The sequence below is a fragment of the Lissotriton vulgaris genome, chromosome 9, assembly GCF_964263255.1.
Source record: "Lissotriton vulgaris chromosome 9, aLisVul1.2, whole genome shotgun sequence".
Classification (NCBI taxonomy): Eukaryota; Metazoa; Chordata; class Amphibia; order Caudata; family Salamandridae; genus Lissotriton; species Lissotriton vulgaris.
Genome location: NC_141697.1, coordinates 53,351,635 through 53,366,851, shown reverse-complemented (window position 1 = coordinate 53,366,851; position 15,217 = coordinate 53,351,635). Strand labels below are relative to the sequence as shown.

Genomic DNA, 15,217 nt, shown 5'->3' with positions numbered 1-15,217 from the left:
GGGGCGTGGTTTGGGCGCCGATGGAGCAGGCGGCGTGAGCCGGTAGCTCCGCGCTCGATCCCTCAGTTATCCTGAAAAACGGGATCTCCAGTGGCCTGTGGAGACGGAGCTTGTATCGGAACGCCAGGGGCACATTCTGAGCCCGACATCGCGGCGAAAAGGGGCTCAGTGAGCGAGTTTCCTTTGTTACGATCAGGACCGGGTGAGCCGAGGCGGAGCTCCCAAGATGGCGGCAACCGCAGACTACTAGCGCGTCATGGAGCGGGCCTGCTTACAGTGACGGCAAGACGATCGGCTGGTATGCGGCAGGAGAGAGGCTGCAGCAGCTGAGCGCCGGGACCTGCATCGCTCTAGGACGAGCACCGAGGTGAGCGTCGTTGACCTGCTGCCAGCAAGATCGGCCGGGAGCCTCACAATGGCGGCTGCCTGAGGGGACAGCAAGAGGACGTAGTGCACCTCGCTTTGTGACCGGGAGCCGGAGGGGCACGGTGTCAGACCGGCTTCAGAGCGGCGCCTGTGCTGGGAGTCCCGGACCGGAAGACGAGGCAGATCCGGGGCTCCCTGGAGGCGGAGCGGCATGCTGACCCGGAGCCCGACAATAGTGGGCCACTACCCTGAGGGCTGGGTGTCACCGCCGTAGCGGAGATTGAGAGGACACTGGCATTGTGGCCAGGGACCGGCTCGGCGGCGCTGCACTGGGGTCGTCAGCGGAGGAAGCCCCACGACAACACAGGGACGATAGCCCTATCAGTGCGAAGCACGGACCGCTGAAAGCGGGAGTGAGGCAATACCAGCTGAGCGCTCGGGCCCGGCGCGCCCTGGGAGGGGCACCGAGGAGAGCGCTATTGACCGGCTGCAGGTGAAGCCTGCTGGGAGTCCCACATAGGCGGCCGCCTAATGGGATAACGAAGAGAGGCACCTTATCTAGCGCTGCAATCGGGAATCAGAGGGGAGAGGAGTCGGACTGGTGGCAGTGCAGTACCTGTGACTGGAGAACCGAGACGGACTACTGGGCAGACTCCAGGACCCTCTGGAGTCAGAGAGTGGTGCTGACCCGGAGCCAGGTACTCGCGGGACAATTGCGAAGGGGCCGGGCATTCCCACGATAACCAAACTTTGGAAGGGCCTGCAGCTGGTGTGGTGTCGCGGGGACCGATTTGGCGACGCTGCATGAGAGGCGACGGCAGGAACGGCTCCACACTAACGGAGGGACTGCTGCCCTACTAGCGCGACGCGCGGTCGGAGATTGGTGACATTTTCCTGGCATTAGATAAAGGGGCGCTCCTTGCTGCCCGAACACGAAGAGCCGGAGCAGAGGGCATTACCGGGCGGCACTGTGGGAAGAGCGGCTTGCATGATGAAGCCGGGAGCCAAAGGAGGGGACGAAGCGGCGCAGAGTACTTCCCCAGATGATGGAGAGGCGATGGGGGGCTCGGAGACTGAAAGGAGGCTGAATAAACGTCTGGATCAGATCCTGGAGGCCATCACGACGACCAAGGACTCCCTGCATAACGACATCACGCAGGTCGCGACGGGGCTGGGCGTCTTGAAGGCCGATCATTCGAAGCTGGTGGATAGGGTGAAGGACACTGAATTAATCGTGCAAGATCTGAAGCCAGCGGTGGTGACAGTTGAACGGAAACTGGAGGGTGCACTACAGCGGCTGACGGCGCTAGAGAAAAGGACGGAGGATGCCGAAAGTAGGAATCGGGGCAATAATGTGAGGGTGGTTGGCCTGCCGGAGAAAATTGAAGGGACAGATATGATTGCCTATATGGAGAACTGGTTCCGGACGCAGGTGGCGGGGAGGGGTTATCCCCCTTTTTCACGCTAGAGAGGGCACATAGGGTGCCGGCCAAGCCACCATTGCTGGGGCGCCCGCCCAGACCTGTGGTGGCACGTGTCCTTCACTACAAAGACAGATCTGTTGATTCAAAATGCGCGCTCCATGGGGCCTTTCAAAGTGGAGAACAGTTCGGTCACAATCTTCCTGGACTATACCCAGGATGTCCAACGACGTAGGGCCTCATTCCTAGCGGTTAAAAAGGAACTCAGAACTGAGGGGATTCAGTACTCATTGCTGTTTCCGGCCAAATTGCGGATCATCCTGGATGGCACGACACAGTTTTTTCTGACACCTGAGGAGGCTTGGTCATGGCTTGAGTCCTACAGAGCGGGAACAGATCGCAGAAACAAGGGTGAGAATGGTCGACCTAAGCAGGCGAGGGTGCGCCAATCACAACGCATCCGCAAGCGACACAAGACTCAACAGGCCTTGCTGCTAGCGCAAATGGCGGCGGACAAACAGGGGGCCCTGGCAGCAACGGCGGCAATCACGGGGTCGCAGACGGAGGACTTGGTTGGAGGGTCGGCGTCGGACGACGACAAGAGACAATCTGGGACTGAAATTTCAGATGTGGATAGTGTTGTTGGACCAGAGGTGACACCTCGCTCGGCGGACAATTTGTGAACTGCATGACCTCCAGTGTGGAGTGCGGTGTACGGACTACTGTTGATGGCGCAGGAGTGAATTGTAACCTTTTTGAAAGCTGTAGTTATCACAGGCCACAGGGGGGGATCCTGGGACGGGGGGCTGGGGCGAGAGCTGCCGCTTGTCGGGGTACAACCACGTTCCTATTGCCCTTAAGGCAACCTGTAGTGGCTACTGCAGGATAGATTTGTTTGTCTGGGTTTTTGAAGTTTGGATGGGGGCTGATGCGCAGTTGTTGGTTCCTGTTCTGGGGGAATGGGCGTTGGGGATTAAGTGCATCACATGGAGCGTACGCGGACTGCACACCATGTCCCGACGTCACAAAGTACATGCATATTTGGTGAGAGACGTGGGATTCAGATTGCGTTGCTCCAGGAGACCCATCTTACCAAATTGGAGTGTGCAGCGCTGCAGAAGCGCTGGAGAGGGCAGGTGTTTGGCACAGCATACTCTGCGTTTGCGAGGGGGGTACTGATATGGGTGAGGGCGGGGACTCCCTTTCAGGTCACGAGTCAGACGATTGATCCGGAAGGTAGATATGTGGGAGTAGCGGGGAGACTATATGGCCGAGAGGTGGCGCTTTGTAGCATTTATGCCCCGAACATAGAACAGCCTCGCTTCTTTGACGCCATCTCAGGACTATTGGCGCATTACCTGGCGGGGCCGATAATACTGGGAGGCGATTTTAATTCTTTTACTGATATTGCCTTGGACAGGTCCCATCCACCACTAGTTGAGTCCCCGGTACGTAGGGTGGCGAAACAGAGAAGGGATTGGCAGAATTAATGGGGGCTGATGGAGGTGTGGCGAGGGCAACATCCTGAGAGTAGGGACTACTCCTTTTCCGCACTCCATGAACTGCATATCAGGATTGATACGATTCTTTGTGACCCCACCACTGCTAACTTGGCGACACACACTGAGTACCTAGCTAGGACCATCTCAGATCACAATCCCCAGATGCTTTCTCTCCAGTGGCAGCGAGTGAGGACAGCGATTCCTAATTGGAGATTGAACCCGGACACGCTAGAGGATCAGGTCTTTCAAGCTGAGATCCAAGAGGGAGTGGAGTTGTACTTTGCGGTTAATAAGGGGACGGCCTCTACTAGGGGACTAGAGTGGGACGCATTTAAGGTGGTGGTGAGAGGCTTATGCATTGGTAAACACTTTGGGGAAATGAAGGTGGTGCTAGAGGAGGTCAGGAAGGCAGAGGAAGCGCTGAGGGAGATAGAGAAGCAGAGACCGGAGCAGGGAGCGCTTCATACACAGCTCTTGGAGGCTACGGAGTTGGTGGCATCGGAGACCGAAAGGTTGCGATGCTATGATTATAAGCAGTATACAGCGAGGGTCCATGCAGAGGGCGACAAGGTCGGTACGCTGCTGGCGAGACTGGCGAACCCGGAGCCGAGGGGGTGCTCGATTTTGAGTGTGAAGACGAAGTTGGGGGACACAGTCTATTCCCAGACGGCGATCCTCTCATGTTTTACTGAGTATTATGAGACCCTATACCAGAGTCGGTTAGAGGCGGGGGATGGAGACTTGGCCGATTACATGGCGGAGATTAGTTTCCCGCAGCTGGAGGAGGAGGAGGCTAAGGCCCTGGGCGCTGCGATCACATTGGCTGAGGTTAGGGGAGCAGTTAAACACATGGCGAGGAAAAAGACACCTGGGGTAGACGGCCTCCCGGTGGAATTTTATGCTAAGTGCATTGACATTTTGGCGCCCCAGTTATTAGAAGACTATAACGAAGCACTGGACCAGGGCCGCCTACCCGGCTCTATGAGGGAAGCTTTGGTTGTGCCCCTACTGAAACCTGGGAGAGATAGCACGGATGTGACCTCCTATAGGCCACTGTCTATGTTGGCGGTGGACTATAAAATCTTGAGTCGCATCCTGGCCACCAGATTGCTACCGTATATGACGACGTTAATCCACGAGGATCAGGCTGGCTTTATCCCCACCCGGAACACTTCGGCTAATATCCGCCGCCTGGTGCGTGTCTTGGGGAGCGAGCTGGACCCGGGCGACTGGCCTGCAGTGCTATCTATTGACATAGAAAAAGCATTTGATAGCTTAGAGTGGGATTATCTGGATGAGGTGTTGAAGAGGTTTGGCCTAGGGACTAGGTTCCGGCGCTGGACGAGAGTCTTATACTCCTCGGCTACCGCCAGGGTGCGACTGGGCTCGGTGATATCGTCCGCATATCCGGTGCAGAGAGGTTAATGTTAATGTTATTTGGCATTTGTTAAGCGCTCGTACGCCCGGAGGCTTCATGGCGCTGTAGGAAGGAACAGGCGTGGCCATCGGTAGGTGGAGGTAAGGCAGCTTAGTGGTGCGCCTGGGAGAAGAGCCAGGTCTTCAGAGAGTGTCTGAAGCTGAGGATGTTATCACTAAGTTTCAGATGAAGAGGGAAAGAATTCCAGAGGACAGCTGCAAGATGGTCAAAGCAGCTGCCTCCGAGACGCTTCTTCTTATACGGAGGGATAGTCAGAAGGGCTTTATGAGCAGACCGAAGGTTGCGAGAGGGGCTGTATTTTTTAAATAGGTCTCTGATGAAAATGGGACCGATGTCGTGTAAAGACTTGAAAAGAATACACCCAGCTTTGAAGGCCACGCGTTGCTCAACCGGGAGCCAATGCAGCTGTTTCAAGCCAGGTCTGATGGATTGCCTTCTAGAAATGTTGAGAAGAAGTCTAGCTGCCTGGTTTTGAACCAGCTGGAGGCGTTTAAGCTCTCCAGTTTGGAGCCCAAGGTATAGACTGTTGGAAAAGTCCAATCTGGACAAAACCAGGGAGATGACGATCTGAGTAAGGGCAGCTTGGGAGAAGAAGCGGGCGATTTTTTTTATTTTCTTCAGCTGAAAGAAACTGGAGGAGACAACAGCTCCAACTTGTTTTTTCAGGGAGAGATCCTCACTAATGAATATACCAAGGCTCTTAACCGAGGATGATTTGGATGGGGGGGTACCCATGCAGGGGGGCCAGAAACTAGGGTTCCAGCTGAGGGTGCTCTGTCCAGGCAAGACCAGTTCGGTCTTGCCTGGGTTAAGTTTCAGGTGATTGCAGCTCATCCAACTCAAAATGTGGGACATGGTGTTTTGGAATTCTACCACAGAGTCCTTGGTGTTCAAAGGGAAGATGAGCTGCAAATCGTCGGCATAGTTGAAAATGGTGACCTTAGCGTGCCTGAGGGAATACAAAAGAGGACGTAGATACAGATTAAAAAGCAGAGGAGACAACGAAGAGCCTTGAGGTACTCCACAGACGGTGGATATGGTGGGAGCCGTGAAGGAGGCCAGTCTGACCGATTGAGTTCGGTCGGTGATAAATGAACGGATCCAGCTCAGCGCAGGGCCCCTGAGGCCCGCCTGTTCGACACGGTCGACCAAGATGGTATAGTCGACCGTGTCGAAAGCAGCAGAGAGGTCTAGGAGCACCAGAGCCTGATGGATCCCTTCATCCGCATTCCGCCTTAGGGTATTCTGCACCGAGAGGATGACCGCCTCAGTAGAATGGCAAGGGCGGAAACCGGCCTGATTAGGTGCGAGATACTCCGAGTTTTCCAGGAATGTGGAGATGCTGTCACATACATGAGACTCCAAGAGTTTGGCGCAGTATGGCAGCAAGGATATAGGCCTGTAATTGAGTGGGTCTACTGGATTGGCTCCAGCCTTTTTTATGAGAGGGATAAGGAGGGCTTTTTTAAAGTTGTTAGGAACTTTACCCTGAGTAAGTGAGCCATTCAGCATGGGAAGTAGGCCCTCAGGGATGCTGGTACCCACTTCTTTCAGGATGTAAGGGGGGCAGATGTCATCAGGGGAGCCAGATTTGATCTTAGAAAGAAGTTTAGATAAGTTAGCGTTTTCAATGGGGGGGTAGGAGTCAAGGGTAACAGGGTTATAAAAAGTGTCCGCAAATAAAAGGGGAGGCTGAGTGGTAGGAATGTTTTGTTTAATGGTGCAGATTTTGTCAAAGAAAAAGGAGTTTAATGAGTTGCAAAGTTCTTGAGTGGGAGCTGTCGGGAGGGAGGTTCTGTCATTGGTGCTGAGATCTTCCACAATGTTGAACAGTTCTTTGGATTGATTATGAGCCTTAAGAATTTTTTCCGAAAAATAGTCGGTTTTGTGTTACACGACAAGGATGTTCGCTATCGCCTCTGCTGTTTGCTTTGGCGATAGAACCCCTGGCGATACGTGCTAGGTCGGGGGTGGTGTACGGAGGGATCGTCTGCCGAGGTGAGCAGCATTACATCTCGCTCTATGTGGATGATCTACTGATGTTCCTAGAGGACACGGCTGAGGCGCTGAGGAGGGCAATGAATGCGCTTGTCGCGTTTGGAGTCCTGTCGGGTCTCAGAGTAAACTGGCGTAAGACTTGTCTTTTCCCACTGAGAGCGGGAAAGCCTAAGCCGCCGCTGCCTGCGGATGTGGTTTGGGAGGATTCCTGTTTTACCTACCTGGGAGTGAGGATGTACCATAGCGCTGAAGATTTGCTGGAAGGGAACATAGGTCGTTGCGTGAAAGCCCTGAGGGGCTCGGCGGCATTCTGGGCCACACTCCCGCTATCGGTGGTTGGAAGAGTGGCGCTGCTCAAAATGGTGGCCTTGCCGCGCCTCCTGTATTATTTTAGAATGTTACCAATATGGATCCCGCCTAGGTTCTTTAAGGAACTGCGGACCCTCACCATTGGGTCCCTATGGGGGAACGGAAGGAGACGGGTGGCGTTGGACACGCTGCGACGGCCAAAACTCGAGGGGGGACTGGCAGTACCAGATTTCGAATTGTATTATTTGGCGGCGCAGTTACAGATCCTTACGCAGCACGTGGCTAGGGAATTTCGGGGCCCTGACCTGCACCGAGGGAGGGGGATTCCGAGACATGTATTGTCTTACATTATCATGCACCAACAGCTTGATGTACGGGACCTGACGCTCGAGGAAAAAACTTTACGGTTGTGCTGGAATAGGAGTCGGAAGCGAGCGGGAGTGGTACACCCGTATGTCCCGGAAATACCTCTGGGCATGCTAACGGCGTTACCGCATGGGGGAGACTGGTCCCCCCTCATGGAGTGGGAGGAGATGGGGCTCCACATGGTGGGCGATTTGTATGCCGACGGAGAATTGCTGCCCTTCCAAGCGGTGCAGGACCAATTTGGAATCCCGGCTGGGAACTTCCTCTTGTACATGGCCGTTACAGCGGCAATAAAGAAGCATTGGGGAGAAGGGCAGTTGGAGCCGACGACTACGATGGCGTGCCAATTTGTCGTGATGTCAGCGGGGACGTTCAAGGCGGTTACGTGTTTGCATTTACGAATGCTCCACGAAGGACTGACACCCCTTACCGCGTTGAAACTGAAATGGGAGGAGAGTGTGGGGAAACCCATACCGGATGAAACATGGGGTCAACTCCTGAGTAGGGCGTGGAAGGGATGCAGGAATGCCCGCTTTCAACAAGTGCACTTTTTCGTAGTACACAGGGCCTATTTAACTCCGGGCAAGATACAGCGGCATTTCCATGTCGAGGGGGCGGCATGCCCGAGGTGCTTCCTCCCAGGGGCGGAGTTGGACCACATGATGTGGGATTGCCCGAAACTGGGATTGTACTGGACAGAAGTGGGAGAGCTCTTGAATGAAGTGACGGAGAGACAGGTGACTTTCGATAAGGCAGCCTGTCTGCTGCTCTGGTTTCCTCACACGAAGAAAACGAAGGCCACCAGTAAATTTGTGGATCTAGGTCTTATTTTGGCCCAGAGAGAGATCACCTGGCGGTGGAAGTCGTCAGAGGGCCCATCCAGTAGGCGCTGGGTGACGGAATTGGACAAATGGGCCAGAAGTGAAAGTATGGTCCGGCTTAGACAGGCAACACGCACTGCTGATGAGAGAGGCTTGAAGGTGGCACGGGCATGGGAGGGTTTGGTGCAAACACTGAATGAGTACCTGTCACAGGAAAGGGACCACGAAGAGTGAGGCCAACAGTGGGTTCCAGGTGATGCATGATTGCGTGAGTGTTGTTCCTTCAGCTCCTGAGTGACGGAATATACTCTCGAAGTTGGCTCACACCAGCGATAGTTCAGGGAGAGGGTGAAGGGTGGGGGGTCGAGGGGCCCTGAGGGAGGCATGAGGATGATTACTGTATGTGTGGACAGAGAGATTGTGGTAGAATGATGGGTTTATTTGTTAGGCTTCCTTGGGTAGAGCAAGGGCGTTGGCCTTGTTCATTATTCCTTACTGCTAACCGGGGGGGGCAAGTTGTTGGTTTGGGTTTGGGGGTGGGGGTGGGGTAGGAATAGAAAAGCAGATCCTTTAAACAAGCCTGCATGTACGGATGTCGAGTAAATGTTTGCATCACTGTCTTATCGCCTGGCTTACTTCCGGATTCCTAGCTCTCGCCGCCCTCCGCCTCCGGGATGTGGGCTGAATGGCTGTGTGATGTTATAGTAACGATTGGGGGAAGGCGATAAGCGGAGGCGGGCAAGATTGCCCACATGATTGTACATTTCTGATTCTGCAATAAAAATTGAAGTTCAAAAAAATGATATTAATACATTCTTAAAAGGCTGAGCAACAGCCTGGCTGTGAACGTTAGTGCTAGGGAGCCATAGTTAGGATGTGCCTATTTTCTAAAGGCTGGGGTTTCCACTGACCCTTGCAGAGATTAACTCCTAGAGTATCGTATGTTCTTGCTTTGATTTTGTGCTAAGAAATCCCATAAGTAATCCTGAAGATAGCCTGTAAAGCCAACTTCTTTCTAAACCTGTGCTTACAGGCTTCCCACAGGCTGATCCTGCAGAGTCCGACCATTCTAGCGACAGCGCTGTACTGCGGCTGGGTGTCCCGTGGTGGGCTAAAAGGACCCCGTGAGATCGGATTGAAGAAAACGAACAAGATGGAGTTTTACTTCATACACATGATTACTGTGGAGGCTTGGACAACCTCTAGGCTAGGTACAAAGGAAAGGGGCATCAAACAGAGCAATGTTCTCAGGGCGGACCCTGGGTCGGTAGAGGAGCAGCAGGTGGTGGAGACTCCAGATCCATGCATAGCGTCCAGGTAGTGGCACCTGAGAAAGGGTCGGCCTCTGACATAAGCTGACGTCTTTAGTGCTAGTCCGGTGTTACCCAAAGGCATCCACCGCTTCTATCAAAGAAATCTTTCTTCTTTAACCTCATGCGCGCTAGCGGAATTCCGCTCCTGCGCTGAGATTTTTTAAATCGCATGTTACGTGACGAGCTGGGCTCGTCATCAGCGTGCGAGGAGGCTACGCCATGACGAGCCCAGCTCGTCATCAGCGTGGAAGGGGTTAAAGAACCACAAATACTGATGTGTTTCCCTATTGAAACCTGGTAAGCCTGTATGTCACAGCATGGCGGTGGTAAGGAGGCTTATTCTGGGGCTTCTAATCATCAGCCAGGACCACACGTAACTATATCAGAGTCTGCAGGCCGGACAGACTCCTCATGGAATAATCTACCTGAAGAGCATTAGCATCATCAGTAGACAGTCCAGAATCAGGGCAACTATTTTAAACTGCTTTGGCACCCCTGCAAGTAACTGAACACCATTGTATGGCTTTACATGGTGGATTAGTTTGTGGTTTTACAGTCATTCACTCTCCAAAGAGTGCAAGATGTTAGGAGTTTATCGCCTTTCCTGTTCTAACTCGCCGGGGATGGAGTGTTACGGAAACCAAAGAACTTGCTAACTTTGGGCAGCTGGAAATTTACTTGATTTGAATGATTATGGCTGCTGTGGCTTTCACCTCAAGATGTCACTCCTCCCCATCTGACAGCATGAGGAAGGCAGCTAATCAGTCTCTCACCACCAGCAACTTGATTTTCTATTAGTTATTAGCTGTATTCAATGTTTCTTTCTAACTCAATTCAGAGGATCTCCAAGTTCTTCCTTAGGCTGAAACCCCAGGAAGAAGGAATTAAATCTTCTCCCTAGAAGAGCTAATCTGGAATATGGTCCTAGAACCTAAAACCAGTCTGGATGATTGGGAGCCTGCATGCCCTCAAAGCAAACACAAGGGGATGATGGACGGAGCACTGAAACTTTTCAGACACTCACCCCCAGTTACAGATCTGGGTTGAATCCATCATCGTTCTTTAGCTCCTTTCGCCACCTCTGTTCAGAACCAGCTATATGGAAGTCAGTCTTGACCCTGTGCCTCATGGGAACAGTCCAGTTCGAACTGCCAAGCCAGGTCTTCCCTGAACCGGAAAGAAGCATCCTGGAACTGGTTTCGGGGTAACACCCCTCATCAGCCAGGCTAGCGTGAATCCAGTGGCAAAGTGAGCAAGGGACCCACGTCTGGGCATACCCTGCCAACTTAGGGCAAACAAAGCAAACACAAGGAGATCTTGGATGGAGAGCATGCATGCCCTCTTTTGGGCCAATTCCATTTTTTAAGAACAAGGACCTACATTCCAGATATACTAGGTTGCTGTGGAAAGTCAAGGAATGGCACGATGGACCATCGGAGCTGAAATGCTAATTTTGCAACCCAAGATGATGCTACCAGAGTTTGTACATAATCCAAGCAGTGAATGGACGTCTGAACAGATCCATGATCTCTGCTAAAGTAGATAATCAATTTGATTCATTTCCCATCCTCTAACCAAGGTGCTCTTTTCTTAGTCCACACAGAATGCACATGGGGAGGAACTAGGCATTCTGGAAGGGCTTTTAAGGAGGAAAAAAGCACTGCTCTGTTGCAGTAATTTCTGAACACTCCTCTCATGAAAGCTTTTTTAATAATCGTGCGACAGGAGTAGCCTCACATCCTAAAGCAGGAAATGTACCAAGTCATGGGTGTCTGAAGGGCACACCGTGGCCAGGGTCTGTGTATGCTGTGCAGCCCTCAGGTCTAGGTTTGTGTGAAAAATCACCAACTAGTAATTCAATTTTCACAGGGATGCAGCTGAGGACTTCCAGATGTAAAGGACATGTGTTACTTATATCCCAGATGTGTGAGAAGATTTCAAAGATGCGCGGAGGGAGCTTAGGCCAGCCTAGACGTAAGCAGACATGTTTGACTTCAAAGACAACTCGAAGCAGAGATCAGCTGAGTATCAACAATGGGTGTCAAATAAAGAAGCGCACACAACAATCCAGCTGCAGCAGGTGTAACTTAAAAATACAGGTTCTTATTATAAATACTACCTACCCAGACGACTGCTGCTGAAGAGCAATGCTTACTAGTTGAAGGTGATTGTCTTTTGATTCCTAATGAATTGGGACTAACAAATTATTTTTCTTTTCAGATAATACTCAGTAGTTCAGTTCTTGAGAAGAGTTATGCAGTTGCGGTCTCCTAAGTCCTTGATCATCCAAGAATGAGAGATCAAATTTTGCATTTTAAAGAGGAAGATCATTCTTTGCATAGACTACTTATATACTGCCAATTTTCTATTCTAGATTGTTTTAGGTTTATGATGTAATGTTCTTTCAAGCGCTGTGTAGAGTGGCATTAAAGGATAAATGCATAATGTTAGCCTCCGTGTCTTTAATGAAATTCAACTTCCCTTGGAATCTACTTTGTAGAATCGCTATTCTCCAGATGGGTAACACCTCCACCAAGGGAGAGATTAGACAAAGATAACTGTGGGACCTGTGCCAAAGGATACAATTACCTCCTATGCCTGTGTGATTTTAATGAGAAAGGCGGGATAGGGGTAGATAAAAAAAACACAAAGAGATGTATTGCCAACCCTTAGCATCTAGAAATCTGGGCTACATGTTTTGGCCATAGGAGCCTCTGTGGGTCAGTCGACCTTCAGCAGGACCTCATGACTCAGATCCCTGTATTTGTGGCTTCTGATGGGGTACTCAGGTAAGTATATTAACTTACCGGTCTTCGTTACAAGCGTGATTCTTGCCTATATAATGAAGGAAACAAGAGGAAATCAATACCTGGAAATACTTTGACAAGGTCTTATTTCACCTGTGGTTACCTCCTTAACACAGTGTGTGATTAATTTCAGTGCACCTACAACCAGTGCTTAATTTGTAAAATATTAAGTGCCAGGGCTCTGACCATGAGGGCACTGAAGCTTGCACCACCCATCGCCTTTGTTATCCTTGCCAAAAGAACTACTAACCATCTCTCTCGCATGTAAATGCAGCAGTTCAGATTATTCCAGGTCCCCAAAGCTTAAGGAATGGCTGGGGAGGCAGGTATTAGTACTATTTTAACGTATAGTGTATTCCTAAACAACCGTTGTTCTGCTCATCTTTAAATTAGATGAGCAGCGCCACCATGTGGTAGACTGTTCCAAGTATGGTGTTGACAAACGGTGAAGTATGATAACGGAGATGTTGTGTGGTGGTTTTTGCCAACAGTTAGAAAATGTAGGGTGAGTTTAAAAACAGGGGTAAAAATCTGTTTACAAACCGAGAACTCACAATATGTGCAGTGTATGTTCCCACTACTGAGGTCTACAGCGGATGTGTGGTGAGGAGCCACATCATGTTGCTGTGTCAGTATTTGTTCGGTACTGTCGTATAATGTAGGTGACAATTGTCTCTTATTAAATAGTGAGCACTATGTCTGGTTGCTGGTTGTAAATAGTGGGTGAGGGTTTACGAGACAATACTTGCGAGACTCTGGTATCGAGACCGGTGTGGTTCACTCTTTTTAGGTCTCGCCTACGCAGCGCGCGAGCACTGCTTTGGAGTGACCTCTTGGAATCACTCCGGGCTTTTGTGGAAACTCGTCCATGTTCTGCACTGTTTCCAACGGGCACTCGTGCATGTACGGCATTTACCTTGCGGGAGCAAGCAGCAGCGCCATCTGTTTGCAATTATCGTGCTCGCTCCCGCAAGGTAAAATCTGTACATGGACTGAGTCCGCGCATCGCCCCAAGGAAGTCGCCTCGCGATATCTTATCTCCCTCTGCACATCAAACACTGCTTCAGACCGCCCTGCCCGTCAGCCCTTCAAGAAGGCAGTGCCACTTAATGACAGCAGCGCCTGTGAAAAGACAAGAAAAAATGTGCTATTCCTCAGTTTGCGTGGGTCCCTGCCTGACCCTTTAGCAGGAGTCGCACATCTTGTTGAAGCTTTACACTTGTTCACCTGCATTTATGCACTGGGAGGTATTTTAATATGTCTGCCGTGGCGCCGTTTTTCCTCTGCTCAGTTGGGAAAAAGTATAGTGGGGCATGCGAGGCTCGAGCTCTGTCCATGCGAAGGTCACTGCGGCTCCCTTATCTGCAACTAGGAAATAAAATGTTCGCCGGATGGGGATGCCACTCAGATAGCAAAGACAACAGAGCTTCGCAAACACCAGGCTAGTCACACGAGTGAGAGGGTGCAGCGTTGCTGGTGCTGTTCAAGGGAGAGGTCGTGTACGACCCCTTGTGGCCATCTGTGGCAGGACTTGGAAGCACGTGTGCAGCTGACAGGAGAAGCTGCCGCCCATGACGCAATGCCACGAACAGGAGCCGTTCTGCAGTGCACTTCATGGTCTTGCCGGCCAGTCATCCACCTCCAGCTCCTGTGTATCAACCCTTCACCATAGCCCCGTGCCGGGTCTCCAGTCTTTGTCTCTGTCAATGATCAGAACGTGTTCCTCGTTTGGGGCCCGCTATGTAGTTTAGCACAACAACAAGATGAGGGATGGAGTGAATAACTAATGGCAGCCATGGCTGTTGCTAAGGCCACATTCTAGTCCAACGTTTTTGGCCCACTTGGCAACTCTGGACAGCGGCCTGCCTTTTGCAAATCAGTACTCACCCTGCCCCTCCTGGGGATAGTACAGATCCTGAACTGCCAGGAGAGTCTGCCCTCACTCCAAAAGGGAGCACAAGCCACCCTCACCGGGTTCAGCTGATTTGGGGCTCATCAGTGGCACAGAACCCCAGTAGTTAAAGGCATGCCATTGCTCTGTGTGTGGTAAAGTCAACAAGGGGACCCAAAGCGAGTCAGCAATGAGGTTCCGGGAATTCTGAACCTGGGTCATAAAGGTCATGGTTCTGTTACGATTTTGGTAACAGCGAACCGTAAACAGTGAGCTCAACAAGTATGAGTGTTTTCATCATGTTACACCGATGGATTCACTGTGTATTTGAAGATTTCGTTCTGAACCCTTGGGTTCCATTTTGTGCATGGCAGCCATCTTGTGGTTGCCCTCACATAGGCCGATGACTTTAGCTGACTTTTGACCTGGGTGAACTGACCCTGTTGCCTAAAGTTGACCTTGTTAGACCAGTTCCTTGCCCAGTAGCTGATCAAGATTAAGGATCAGAGCACAGGAGATTGTAAAGTTTGGTATGCACATACACACCCCTTATCCTACCTCTCATCTGTTTCTGTTCCTTCTTTTTACGACCTGTTTACAATATGGGTTGTGGTCTTTTATTATGGGTTTGTCCAGCTTGTGTAAGAAGGAATGTTGGGTTTTTTGCATGCTTGCAAAAGCTAGGACTGCCCCTTACTTTTGTGCTGAGTTTTGTAACCCTAAAACATATAAAAGGCCTCTGTTCTCTGTATTCCTCAGACTGCCTCATTCAGTTGCTAAGGCAGCTGGGTGACGTAGCCTCACTTATTGAAAGTTTAATAAAGATGTCTTTTCATATTTCAGCTTCTGTGCCAAGTTCTTTATTGATATTAGTAAGACCCCTGAGAATGAAGATTTCAGTTCTTCAAATGGCGCCCTTTGTGGGGCTCATCAGAGAAGTGACTTTCTGTGAGAGTGATCTTGTCAGGAGACTGAAATCTACTGA

The 15,217-nt window shown here is 51.1% G+C and overlaps 1 protein-coding gene across 1 annotated transcript in view; it reads right to left on the bottom strand.

The window, feature by feature from the left end:
• The window catches only part of CDIN1 (CDAN1 interacting nuclease 1), a 786,301-nt gene that overhangs the window by 552,544 nt on the left and 218,540 nt on the right, over positions 1-15,217 (bottom strand). The window lies entirely within an intron of this gene.